Here is a 15,021-nt window from a genome sequence, read left to right on the forward strand (position 1 = left end):
CTGTTAAGAATTAAAGACACAAGTGATTTGGCATAATCCGTTTCAATTGTTGGGAGTCGAAATACGGTTTTCTATATGACTAACAAAACAATGAAATCAATAGATTAACAAAAGATGATGATATTAGTAAAACTTACGTTAATCGTATTGCTTGAAAAGAGTGGTGTTGTTATTCTAAATTGCTTTTGTAATGATTCATTGCAATATTTGTGATGGTAATTGTAACAGATTTGTGGGTTGTGCTTTTATTCTTTTGTAAGGAATCATGCTGTTCTGGTGACGTTTTTTTGGTGTAAGTATATTGAAATTATAAAGTTGTTATGGTGTTAGTGGTTTATATAATTTTTGTGTAGATTTTGGTTAGCGAACAATTTTCTGTGTGTTTGGGTTTGGTGGATATTATCGTGTTAATTATTATTGAGAATTAGCGTTGTTATTTTTGAAACTAGTATTTTTCTAAATTAATGATGGTATTTTTATTTTGTTGAACATTAATTATTTGATTTTGTTATAAATATCAGATATCATTCCTTCATTGTTTATTCTACCAAGAAAAATTGATTATTCTATTCAACGAATATAAACTTTTTTGTTCATAATCATTTAATGTTAAGTATTAATTTATCTTAAGTGTAAACGGTTTGCATTCATCTATATCTCTATGCAGGTATATTAAGTATTTGATACATTCGATTAATACGAATCTTTTTAAATTCATATAACTTAATGTATTGGATGATATTTTCTGCATCGTACATGAATTATGTGCATATCTTATGTAGGTGTCTGATGCTCTGAAAGTTCTATGAGATAATTGGGCAACTGGTCAAATGAAAGAGGGTGCCTCTGCTATAAGAAGATGGGAGGATTTGGATACTGACTTATTGGTGAAAATCTTCCTGTGTTTTGACGTTTTGCAGTTGACTTCAGGTATTGCTCATGTTTGTAGTTCATGGCGTTTAGCGTGCCATGATCCTGCTTTGGAAAACTCTTGATTTGTCAATGTTGAGATCAAATTTTATCAAAATCTCATTAGAGCCATATGCTTACGTGGATGAGTGTTCTGATAAGGCATTGACTCGTTTGTTGAAAATTTCGTTGAGTCTCAGTCGGGGACAGATAAAAACCTTGATTTTTCACTTCAATTTGTATGCAGGGGACGAACAATTTACTTATATTGCTGAAAGGTAATTTTTTTATGTTTATGTTTAAAGCCTTGTTGAAAGGTAATTTTGTTTTTTTATTCTCGCTATTTATTGACTAAGTCTTTGCCATTGCCTTTGGTACTAGTGATCATCACCTTTAATCCTAGTTAGTAAATACGGGTACGGCAAAAAAAGGGTACGGGAATTTTATGGGTATAATACGGAAAACGGTGAAAAATATGTTTATAAAAATTCGGTCATAAAATTCGGATACGGAAAAAATATGGTACGGGTATATACGGGTTTAATACAGTGCATTGTCAATAATACGATTTGAAAAATACAACAATATCAATCTTAGTCTTAACACTTTTATGGACTACCTGGTTAAAATCAATATAACATTTCAAATGCAAAGTATTCAATTAACCAATAACACAAATACACAATATATAAATATAACTGATATTCAAATTATAGTCTCCAGACTCAAACACAATATTTAGCCAAGATTCAACTATAGTGTCAAATCAAACACATAAGTCATAACAAAACCAAAATTCAAAGTCGAATAAGAGCTCCAAACAAATAAAATATACAAATAATACAACCAAGATTCAAATTATAGTTTATAACAAAAACTCACAAAGTACATAAACAACAATAAGTCAATAACAACTCAAAAAAGAGCATCGTCCAACCAAGCAATGTCATCATTATCCATTAAGTCATCCATGGAACCCTCAACTGTTGGTGTAAAATTAGCATCTTCGTCCATATGAATTTCTTCATAGTCATAGTCTGGAAGCTCCCCCAATTTCTCAAGATCTATAGGTTCCAAGTCACGACTCATCGTGGAGGTGAATTTATCCATCATCATTGTGTTCATCCTCACATACGCAAGTGTATCTAGCATTTCATGTGACAACCTATTCCTTTTTTTTGTTTGAGCAGCTTCAAAGGCACTCCAATTTCTCTCACATGATGAAGCGATACAAGGTTGTTTCAGAATTCGAATGGCATACTTCTTGAGCATAAGAAGATCATCCTCATTGTAATCCCACCATATTCCTGCAAATGACATAAAAAGCTTCCTTGAATATAAAGAGAGAAGCAATGCACATAAAAGATATTGAAATTTTTTAAAACACTTACGAGGATAACTTGTTTGTAACATCGTTTTTGCCGTTGCAGTAAATAAGGTAGCTGGCCTACTACGATACAACTGAACCTCTCTCATAAATGGATGCTTTTCTTTTATTAGAAGCAGGTTTTCATGAATGAAATTGATGCCATCTTTCATCTCCCCATCCTCTCTAAAATTTTGTGAGAAAAAGTAAGCTGGATTGAGAAAGGCAACTGCAGCATGTATAGGATGAATGATGTTGTTGACCCGACGATTCTCAAACAATTCCCAAATTCTCCCATACTTGCTTGCCTCACTATTACATCTTTCTTTGATTACAACTTTTGCCCTCATCAATGCTTCATATAAGTAACCAGTAGTAGATCCATCACCATCAACCAAACTAAGAACTCGAACCAATGGCTCAATAGTTTTTATAACCTCCCTTCCTCTAGCCTAAAAATCACTCTGAACAATTTCAGTGACCCTTTTACCTGATTCGGTCTTACAATAATCAAAACCCCTTCATTCAGATGAAGCAACAAAGAGTCGAAGTTCATTCTCCAAATCCAACACAGATTGAAGCATTAAAAAATTTGAAGCAAATCTTGTGGCACAAGGTTGTCTCAATTGTCTATCTTTGGTGAACTCTTTCATTGCTGCATGAGAACTGTGTACCGTGTCATGAACATAACTATTATTCTTGCTTCATCTGTGGCAACTTTTACCCAATTAACTTCTTCATATATGTCTTTCAAAAGAAGCTGAATTCCATGAGCAGCACACCTCGTCTTATACATTCGAGGATACAATCCAATGAGCATGTCACCAGCAGATGTGAAATTGCTACCATTATCAGTTATGAATTGCACAACATGTTCTTGTCCAATTGATTCAATAACAGAAACAACAATTTCTTTCAGATAAATCCCAGTTTTTCTTTCTCGAGAAACATCCAATGATTTTATAAACACTGCACCACCAGGTGAATATGCCACAAGATTAATAAAAGATCGATGCCTTATATCAGTCCATATATCAGACATTATAGTGCAACCAGATCCAGATGTATCCCAAGAATGCTTCACCATAGCAACATACTCATCAACACCTTTTCTAGATTCTGGAATTAACTTAGTTCGAAGAGTTGAATAAGATGGAAGCTTGTATGCTGCACCATATTCAGCCACTGCCTTGACAAATTCTCCAAAAGCACCAGTTTGAACAACATTAAAAGCAATATTGTTCACCACAAAACACTTAGCAAGCATTTTATCAACAAACTCCTTGTCTTTTTTCTTATTCATTTCTAGTAAAGATGCTTGACTTTGACGTCTTTGGCTACCCTTAGAAAGTAGTGAAAATGGTGAATCTGTTTCCTCCTCATGATCATTAGAGTTTAAAGCAGTAGAAGAACCGGCTGAACTTTTTAATTTTTTGTTACTTCCACTTCCAGACATAGCTAAGAATGCACATGCTTGTGTCTCATGATTGACTTTACTACAAATCTCAACATCATGGCCAGTAATTCCCGACAAGTGTGCTTTAATTCTGTAAGCCCCACCACTAAATACTTTTTGACAAAATTTACATTTCCATTTATTCCCTTGGAGCTCCTCAACATGCTCCCAAATTTTATCTTTTTTTCGTACCATATTGATTTGAATCTGTATTTACAAGAACATAAAAGAGAACATCATCAAATACAAAAGGTAAAAAGTTAGCATATAATCTTTTTTCTTTCCATTATAGCATATAATCTTTTTATTTCCTACGCATTGTATTTAGAATAATCAGCCTTAATTTAGAAATTAGAATCAACTTTCAATATATCATTATTTAGAATAATTCGCAATAAAAGAATATTATATTTTCCACAAAAGTATGATTTGTCACACGTATACATGAATTTAGTTAAGATTATTATCAATTAATCTACCACGCAATCCATAGATTTGAGGCCTTGAGTTAAAGAGGAAACGTACAATTATTTGTCAGGTGCAGAGGGAGATCAGTCTTTAATCTATAAGGTTCTGGACGAAAATTAGTGATAAAATAAACTTTAAATCTTCTCGACAGTGTCTGTATCAAAATTTTCAGATTAAACAGCAAAATTTTGATTCTTCTATTCTCTCAAAACAAGGCTGCGAAAATGAAATTAATAAACAATGTGAAACTCAGTGTGTGTATTAAACTTAAACTAGGCACTTTAATAAAGTGAATGAAATATTTTTCTCTAAATTTTATAACTTGTACCATGCAGTGCATCTCACAATTGTAACTTTTTCCTTTTACTCTAAAACCATATCCAATTGAAAAGCCAAAAAGTTACAGAAATTAATGCATTTCATCATGCTAATTGTACATCTAAGCTTTCCATCTTTGTAAGATTTAAAAGATTAAAAAAAAAAAGACTAATTCTTTGAACAAGAAAATTATTGAATTGGAAAGGTTGACCTTGTTCATTTATATACACTTTGTATCCTTTTTTATACAGTCAGCTAAAATTTCTATATCATATTTCAGGTTGGGAAACGTCTTTGGCCTCTCACGAAACATCCTAGAGAGAAGATACAGAATGTGGCTTCTGACTTGCTTAAGATTTGGAAGAAAATAGTCATAGAAGAGACAACGAGAAAAAAGAAAAATGGTAGCACTAAAGTGAAAGTTGAGAAGGTTCAGAAGGCTGTAAAGGTTAAAAAGGTTTCAACAAAAGAAACTGTCATGATTGAGAAATCTGGCAGTTTTTCAAGGTCAAAAACTGTGCGGGTGGAAAAAAGGGAAGAAATGGCAAGTGATGCAAGGCAACAGGAGATTAACCAAATTAAAGAGAAAGCTCTATTTGATTGTGAGCGAGGTATTGCACCAAAGGCTACAACTGATCAATTTAAGTGTGGTCGGTGTGGTCAACGCAAATGCACTTACTATCAAATGCAGACTAAGAGTGCCGATGAACCTATGACAACCTACGTAACATGTGTAAACTGCAACAATCATTGGAAGTTCTGCTAATTAGATTTCCTCTATATCTGCCATTCTTGTTGAGAAGAAAAGTATTATAAACAGCAAACCTCTATTTGATTAGATAATAAGTAATTCATACATATATACAAATGTAACTCTCACAAGTATTTCATCAAACATGTTTCAAACAAATCCATCAACCCACCAACATAACAAATCCATCAATCCACCAGCCCCTCCTACTACTACTACTCACAAGTCACACCAACACAAACACAAGCAATCAACCAATGAGATTCAAAAAGAAGAGAACAAGTGTTAAGTGTGTACCTTAAAGTCCCGAACTTGAAGTTGAAGCCTGGAAAAAAAGAAAAAGAGATGAAGAAAAGCTGAAAACGTGAAGAACTAAGGAAGAAAAGCTGAAGAAGAACTGAGGAAGAAGAAGTGAAGAACTGAAGAAGAACCGAAGAAAAGAGATCTGTTTTAATTTTTAGTAAAAACCCACTAAAAGGACGTCGTTTTGGGGGTGAGATTTTTTTTTTTTTCAATAATTCGCGAATAGTTCACGAATTATACGGGAAGCCTTATTATATGTGAATTATACGATAGATTTTACAAAATACGTATACGTGCATTTTATACGCGAATTATACGGATGTTCATACAATTCGCGTATAATACGCGTTTTCACTAATAAGGCCTTTAATTTTCTTTTTGGTATAGTGAATTGGGAAGTAACGCACCATATATTGTTATCTGCAAGTGCCCCCATCTGAGGCATCCCGTTATGCCAGCTTGGAATAGAATAAAAAAGGATGTAATTTGCAAGGCCATTCATACATGAAGATCTCTTGAATCCCTGACAATGCCTAGTATAGTAAATCCGTCTTATCTTATAGAGGAAATAACTATAAATTGCAAGAACTTCAGTGAACTCAAGATCATGGGTCCTTTTGATGTTCTCTTTGCTTCTACGATAGTCAAATTTCTTCCAAATTTGAAGGTTTTGAGCTCAAGATGCTCAGTGATAGTTAAGGATGGCCTATTGCTTATATTGGATGACCTACCAAATTTGGAAGTCCTCAACATATCACATAGTCTTCTTATAGAAGGTCCACTTCTTTCTCCACTCATGCCCAAAAAAATTATTAAGAAGCTACATAAAATTATCTTGGAAAAGGCTGCTCGATTACGTGAGTTCTAACATGTATTGAGCACTCATGCATCATGTGCCAGCGTACTCGAAGTGATAAAGGCTTTATGAGGTGGTACAAGTATGAGGAAGGTCTATGGAAAATGGATGAGGCAAGGTCTCTTGCTCTTTAATTAGGACACTGTAGATACTGTAATTTTAATATTTTGTTTTGGTTGTACGTAATATATAGATAATATGTTTTTGAATAAGCACATATAGAATTGGTCTGTTGTGTTTTAGGTTGTCATCCTCTTAAGGCTTTCGTTTTAGGTCGTCAACATTGTAATGCTTGCATGATGATCTTCTCTTATGGGAAAAGTGTTATCTGTCTGCATAATTATGTAAACATGTTAAAATTTCACTTTCTGTTGTTTCAAATTTCACTTTTGTTATTCATTAATGTTATTTCAAAATGAAGTGGTTTCAAACTAATATGCAATTAAGTATTTTATATATTTCAATTCATGTTATTTATTTTGTAATTGTTATTGTGAAATTCATTTCTATTGTCAGGTTTAGTATTTGATAGTGAGATTTTGAAGGAATCTTTGAGTTTTGCTTCTTTTATACTTTGATGATTAAGTTACAGTGACATTGTTCCGCTGAAGTGGTAATATTAAAGTTTTACTACGTACTGTCATTTTGGCTTTGTAAAATTTGTAAATGATGAAAAATGTTGTCGTTTAAAATGTTGTTGATACTTAAAGAAAACATGCGGAATTAATATTTAGTATTTTACTTAAAGTAAATTTGGGGATTTAGGGTTTTCTCTGTCAATTTCTGCTTTAAAGGCATTTGTCCCAGTCCATTTGTTGTGTTTTCCACATCCGTGTTTTCTCGTTGATTGATGTTGAGATAAGTAAAGTAAATTTTCTTCAGTTACAGTGACAATGTTATTTTTTATTTTACATTGGTCTAATTATTTTGTCATCGATTTTCACTTTGATTAAAGTGCATGTTATTGTTACAGAGTTCTAAGATTTGTTATTATTGTTATAAGAAGTTGCTGTTAGATGGTAGTGCTGATAATTTGTTATGCTCAGGTTGTTTATTGGTTTCTCTGGTAGTCATGTTGTAGATTACTTTCTCGATAAGTTTACTGTTGAAATTGGTGTCTTTCTTACTACGATTTTGTTTATTCAGGTTAGGTTGTTTATTTGTTGTCCTAGTAGTCACATTGCACACTACTTTCTTGGTAAATCTACTGCTGGAATTGGTGTTTTTCTCATTATGATTTTGTTTATTATCTTGTTGTATTTAGTGTTTATAGTAATACTATTGTTGATTTATGAATTGATGTTATGAAATGCCAGTGTTACAAATGCTTTAGAAGTTACCATGATTGTTATCATCTATTTATTTTTCGGAACAATTGTCAAGGTTTTGGTATTCTCTGTAGCACGTCTGAGATATTATTGTTTTAATTTGTGTCTCTATCACATATCAGGAAGAATAAATGTCTTCCAACTAATAACAAAGATTTACAATTTCTATTAAGTTGAATGATTGTCTGTTTTCAATATTTTTATTTATTTGATGATATTATTTTTTCATGGTAGTAATGGCTCCCAAAAAGTTGATGAAATTTATTCAAAGACTTGATTCCGAATTTCTGTATAAAAGAGGATCAAGCAATGATTCCAAGTTAGAATTGTTAATTCCTTTATAGACTTCTGTTTTACCAACTTCAGCCTCCAATTCTGTGAAACCTGATTCTGGTTCCTGCCATGTTAAATTGATTGAAGAAGAAGATAATCAGTCAGAAGAAATTCCATTACATAGATTAGTGAAACGGCAAAAAAGCTGTCAGTAAAAGGGTTCAAATACGAGTTCTAAACGAAAGTGGAAAAATTTTTCTAAAGAAGAGCTAGCAACAAAACATTTGGTCTAGGGAAAGAGGTAACATTTTTTTAGTTTATCATGTGAATATATACTTTATTTGGCATGACGATGTTAACATGGTTTCATTGTTTTTGAAATAGGTTTATGAAGGTTTGTTAGAAATCAGAGAATGTTGGCTTGTTTCAGAAGAGGTGATCTCAGATTTGAAAAAAGAAAATGAACATGTGATTTCCAAAGTTCACAAATTGGAAGAATATTTGAAAATATCAAAGGAGGCGTTTGAAAAGGTCAAAACCGAATTGAAACACTGTCAAGAATCGTTTAGAAATGCTGAACAGTATTTTGCAAATGAGCGGCAGCAAACAGAAGTCTTTAAAAAGAAAAGTAATGAATTGTCTGAAGAAAATGATAACATCAAATATTTAATTGCACAAGCTGAGAAAGATACAGAAGAGGCTTATGATTTGGTGTTAGAAATGTTTTTGGCCACCAGAAAAGCTTATGTCAAAGAATTCAAGAACAGATTTCCAAACGAAAATTCTAGTTTTTTAGAGACAATTGTGTTGAAAAATGAGAAGATGCTGGCTAATAGAGATTATATTGACTGCAATGCTGTTGTAACTTTCCCTGGTCCACTTAATGCAGTTTCTTTAAATTTTTAAACCGTTTGTTAAATATTTTGACAATATTTGCCACGCAAGTTTTTATAGTTGTGTTATTATTACAGATGTGGAAGCATTCTGTTGATGCTACTTTTTGTGTATACGAAAAAAACTCTCCAGCCCATGTAATGTTGCTTTTGTAAATATTTAAAGTGTTTAATAGTACTATTGATGTTAAATATCTTAATGATGTCTGTTGTGCAAGAGTTTGTGGTTGAGTTGCATATGTAAAAAATGAGCAATGCTAGTTTTACAAAGACACATACAAAGGGGGCATACAAAGACAATCACCACCCTTGATTTTCATGATTTCTCTCTCTCTCTCTCTCTTTCTCTTTTTCCATTTTTTCTTTGTTTTTTTTCTTCTGGATGATGTCACTTTGTAGCCCTCTTTATATGGCCTGACAATAATAATATAGAACCTTTAAATATCTTTGTATCATGGAATTTATGTTTCTATATATATTTGAACATTTAATGTGACCTTTTCATATTCTTATAAATATCTTCAATTTTTCACCTTGATCTCTCATAAACAATTTCTTATATTATCTACAATGTATCAATCCTTTTTGTTACAAAGAATGCTTTTTATTATATATAACATTTCAATCCCTTTAATTAAACACTTCTTTGGAAACAATGTTTGTCAATGTTTCTCCCGGTTCATCTTGTTGCAGGGGTAGCAGAATCTTGATACCTTGTCTTAACGTTACTCTTGATAGTGCAACGTATAATTGACCATGTGTAAAGATCTGATGTTTCATATACAATCCCACTGTTTTCAGTGATTGACCCTGGCTTGTTTTCTTATTGTCATACAAAAGCTAACTGTCACAGGTAATTGTCTTCTCTTTAACATGAAAGGCCACTTCATATCGGCATTTGACATTATTATTCTGGGAATTGTAACAGAATCCCCAATATTTGACACGATAATAATCATCGCTTGTATGGACCACTTTCCTAAATGGGTTATAATCAGTCTGGTTCCATTGCAAAGACCATCAGATTGATTCAAATGACGTAGCAACATAATTGGAATGCCAATTTTTAGATGCAATTCATGTTTGGGCGTGCTGGAGCACATCAAAGAATTAAGAAATTTGGTCGGATAAAGAATGTCATAATCGTTTGAGATACCTGCTGCTTTACAAGTGTTGTCTGAGCTTAAATACGTCTTTCCATCTGTTGGCAAACTGTGGGTGATATAGTCATTCAATCTATGTACTATCTCATTTTTGGGTGTCAATATTGCTCTTTCTCTCATATAGTCAATATTCTTTATTTGAGCAGATAAATCTGGAAAAACAACATTCATAATTGTTCTTCGTCATTGGTATATTGATCAATTTTGAAGTCTTTAGGTATTTGAATGTAACTCTCATCTTCTGCTGTGTCCCTTCCTTCTCCAATATCAAGTAACCATTTGTCAACAATTTTCAAGTTATCCAATTCTGTTGGGTTTACCAAGTTTCTCTTCAATCTCATGTTCTCTGTAAGTCTCAACATTATTACATGTTTCCAAAGGGTAGATGATTATAAACAAACCTGTATTATGTCTGAAATCACCACCCACGGCAATAGTGAGGCCTCCAAATATTCTACCTGCATTTGATTGATCTTTTTCAGATAAAATATCTTTTAGAGTTTTGTCAAGAGTTTCAATGCAATACCTATTTGCCATGGGTGCTTCATCCCAAATGATCAAAGCTGTTTGCTCAAGTAGTTTTGCCAATTGTGTCCCATTTTTTATATCACATGTACTTTCCTCAAGGATATCTAAAGGGATTCGAAAACGAGAATGTGTTGTTCTTCCACTGAACAGTAGCAATGCAACAATTCCTGATGTAGCTATAGCCAGTACAATTTTTCTCTCGGATCTTAATTTGGCCATGATTGTTGACCATAGGAAGGTTGTACCTATTCCACCATGTCTGTAAACAAAAAATGGTGTTCCACTTTGATTGTTGACGGAATCAATGATTGAATCGTATATGTGTCTCTGGCCATTGTTGAGACCCTTGTATAAATCACTGTGCAGTGTTTTCATGTTGTCGATATCATAATCTAATTCCTCGGCAATTAATCTATTATGTGAATTCTCAAAAATGGAATAGTTTGGAACTGGCATTCTAGGGAAATCAGCTAAGGATTTTCCTGGCTTTTTCATCAACTTTTCAATTTCGAACAATGCATGATTTTGAATTTACTCCTCAATGCATCTCAATTATGTCATCTACATTTTCTGTTTAAGAATGTAGGGAATGTCATCAGATAGGCATTCAACATTTTTTCTCCACAAGTCTCTTGGACTTACCACTCTATTATGTACAAGAATGGTTACAAAAAGTTGTCTTAATTGTCTTCTAGTAGCCCATGTTGATGTTTCATCCAAGCAATCATTCCACTCTTTATCATATCTAGCAATCCTAATGCATGACATGCATCTTTAAATATACTGAATATTTCTCCGTTCACAGTTCGAATATCTTCAAATGATGTTGCTCCTCTTTCTAAGTTCAAAAGCATTTGCAAATAATGTTTCTCACCGCTACTTGGAAATGCAAAATACACCCTGCCAATACACCTTGATTTTTGTTGTGGGGACCTGTAATATCCCACTTGAGGTACGTATTTAAGATTTGTTGTATTGGTTAAAAGTTTATTGTTTCAACTTAAATTGAGTTTGTATGTTGAGTTGGTTGAATTGTTGCCTTGAAATGGGTTGAGTTTTGGTGAAGTTGGAAATCCAAACTTCGCCGCGGCGAGGAGAGACACACTGCAGCGTTTCCCCAATTGCAATCTTCTTGCAAAATAAAAACATACGCAAATTAAATTGTCCTAATAAAAATTCAAGAACATAACAAAAAAAATAAACTTAAAGTATTTACAACCCAAACACACAAAAAGTCAAAAGCACGTTGCTCCCTGGCAACGGTGTCAAAATTTTGTCAAACCAGTCATCACGGTCACAAAATTAAACCTAAATACCATAGTTAGCGGTAAGCAGGGTCGAATCCACAAAGAGTAAGACTAACGACCTAATGTTTATTTGAGTTAACGAAAGAGAAATTGGCAAAATAATTGATTAAAACTAACGAAACTAATTACTTGCAGGAAATTAAAAGCATTAAATAAATTGATAACTAAAACACAATATTAAAAGCATTGTCACTACGGGTTCGGTTTGACTCAAGACCAACTCTCACAATTCCTGTCTTTGCTCTTCAATTTCCTAAACCTACAAGGCTAGGCAAATCAATAGAAATATCTCTCGGCAGTCTAGGTATAATCTATCCTGTCTCCCTGTCGTCTTAGTTACAGATCGATTGGTTAAAGACTATCATTGACTAACCGAAAAATGCTAAACCCTTAAACACCACTAGTTGGTACAACATTAACAAGTAGAACCTATCAACCTGTATCATCCAATCAACTAATTACACAATAAATGCATTCCTAGTAGAAATGATATTAAACGCTACTACAACTTGATTGCAATTAGTACCGAAGCAATTTAAAGTCATAATCAACATTCAATAATCTCAAACCGACATTCAATTATGCGAAAAGTTATATATCAATAAACGTTCTCAATGGACATTATCAATTCAACACGTCGAGCATCAGAATAATATTAAATCATTGCAAACAAACTTAAACTAAAACAAATATAATTTTAATATAAGAAACTTAACCAAATGTCCAACATTCGGGCTCATCCAACTAGTCGAGAGCTGATGAGGAGACCAATGGAGTCAATCTCGATCTCGCCTACACCGTAACAGACAACCGGGAACTCAGCCGCTGATGATGGTGATGACGGAGGCTGAAACGGTGGAAACGGAGCTGATCATGGCAGAGAGGAGGTAACCGACAGTGATATGATGCAAAGAAGGGCCAAAAACGATCAACGAACAGCTCAGAATACGAACAGTCGCACTCGCCAGAAAACATTAATTTTCCGGTGGGTCTTCCGAAAAATGGTGGCGAAAATGGGATCCGAAGGTACCGATGGAAAGCTCTGGTGATGAGGAGTTCAGATCAGGTCTTGGGGAGGTGAAAAGTCATCGGAAATGAGTAGGATCTCAGCTGGAAGATGAAGAGGCGTGCCGGCAAAATGGCGGATTCTGGTTGTTTTTGCGACGGCTGAAGCTTGGAAATGCTAGATCCGGCCGTGGGGAATGAAGATCAATCTTAGGGAGCTGAAACATCACTGAAAAATGGCAAATTCTGGCCAAGAATGCGAAGTATCGTGGTGGTGGAAGATGAAACGTAGCAGTAGCTCTTCACTTCCCACAGTGGCGTTGACGGCTGATGAAAATGATAGATGGTCGGGGAAGATGAATCGTCACTGGAGGGAGACAAAGGGTCGCTGGAGCTTGCCGGAAAACTGGGTGAACAGCTCCCCTGTACGCGACCTTTCGTCTTCTTTTTATAGACAAACTAAAACAATTTACTTTGGTCCCTACCTAATTAAAAAGTGACAAAATCAACCCTTATAAATATGACAGTTTACCCCCTAAATAGCATAAATGAGACAAACTGACCCCTAATCCATAAACCACAACCTAATATCAACTCATATCCTTTCCAAAATCATTCCAAACACGTTAAATTCATAAGAAAAATATTAGGAAGCGATTTTCGTGAATAAATTCCTAAATTTTTTTAATTGTCTCAATATACTCCAATTTAATCAGACATGGGTATTTTTATCAACAAAATAGAGTCACTTTCATGACTCTAACAGCATGTTCTGTGACAATACTAGAGCTATTGCACAAGCAAAGAAACCAAAGGCACACCAAAAATCCAAACACATTCACCGTAAGTATCACATTTTGAGAGAATTCCATAGAGCTGGAGAGATTATGATTTTGAAGACTCCTTCAACAGAAAATGTAGCTGATCCACTGACTAAGGCGATGACATTGAAGCAATTGGACTATCATCTTGAGAAGATGGGTATGAGATACAACATCGAATGGCTTTAATACAAGTGGGAGTTTGTTAGTGTATATTAGTGCATGCCCTAGAAACCATTCGTGTTGTCGGTTTCACGGCATTTTGTCTTGTATCTAGAAAGAGTTCTTCAATTCATATATATGAATTACTTCTTTTATTCAGTCATGCATTTAAAATAAAGTATGTATATGAATTGTCCAGATGATTCATTTAATCAGTAAATGAATTATCGAAAAGGGTTCCCTACTGAAGCAATATAATTTGGGCAACTATATTGCACAGTAGGCATATCAGATGCTTTCGAAAGATATCATGAGTTTTTATAAGTATGGATGATGATGATAGTCATGTCACTGGGGCATTAGTATGGATTACCGGACAAGTTTCTGAATTCATCCAGAACCGGCTCACGGCTAATCCACGGTGGACCTACATGGTCACACCAATAGCCTTGAGAAGTTAGAGAATGATGAGATAAAGAAATGATTATCCGAAGAGGGCTAGCACCTTCCAAGGGTAATGACGGGATTTCGATGGTAATAGTTACATAGATAATTGTTTGTGACATTTTAAGGGTTAAAATGGTCAAGCAATAATTAATGATATTTAATTATTATATCTTAAAGCGTTAAGATTAATGAGATGAACGAAAATAACCTTTTAATAGTTAAAAGGTAAAAGGGTAAATTTATGGGTTGTTAATGTAAACTAGTTTAGTTTACATGGGCCCTTGAATAATATTGATTATTCAAAGGGTAGCATAATAAATTCGTGGAGTCCCTTTTTAAAATAAGATTTTATTGGGCTTGGAAGTGAAAAACAAATAATTGCAAAATTGCCCAAGTATATATAAATGCAAAAGGTTGCATTTTAGTTCATTATTCACTTGTTCACTCAAAACAAACTAAAAGCTCCCTCTCCCTAGCCACGACCACTCTCCAACCCTCTCAAGGTGGTGTTAAAGTGTGGAGGTCTCATCATTTTGAGGCTAATCTTCATCAATCCAAAGCAAAGGAGTAGGTATAATCTCTTTTCCAAGCTTTGTTTGAAAACCGTTTTTTAAATCCATCCTTTCATGCTTTGATTCTTCATTTCCACCACTCCTCATGCATGTTG

The 15,021-nt window shown here is 33.9% G+C and overlaps 1 pseudogene; it reads left to right on the forward strand.

The window, feature by feature from the left end:
• Positions 1 to 830: 830 nt before the first annotated feature.
• On the forward strand, positions 831 to 6,561 carry LOC116125001 (annotated as a pseudogene).
• Positions 6,562 to 15,021: the final 8,460 nt, after the last annotated feature.

Source organism: Pistacia vera, unplaced genomic scaffold, assembly GCF_008641045.1.
Source record: "Pistacia vera cultivar Batoury unplaced genomic scaffold, PisVer_v2 Contig1585, whole genome shotgun sequence".
Taxonomy (NCBI): domain Eukaryota; kingdom Viridiplantae; phylum Streptophyta; class Magnoliopsida; order Sapindales; family Anacardiaceae; genus Pistacia; species Pistacia vera.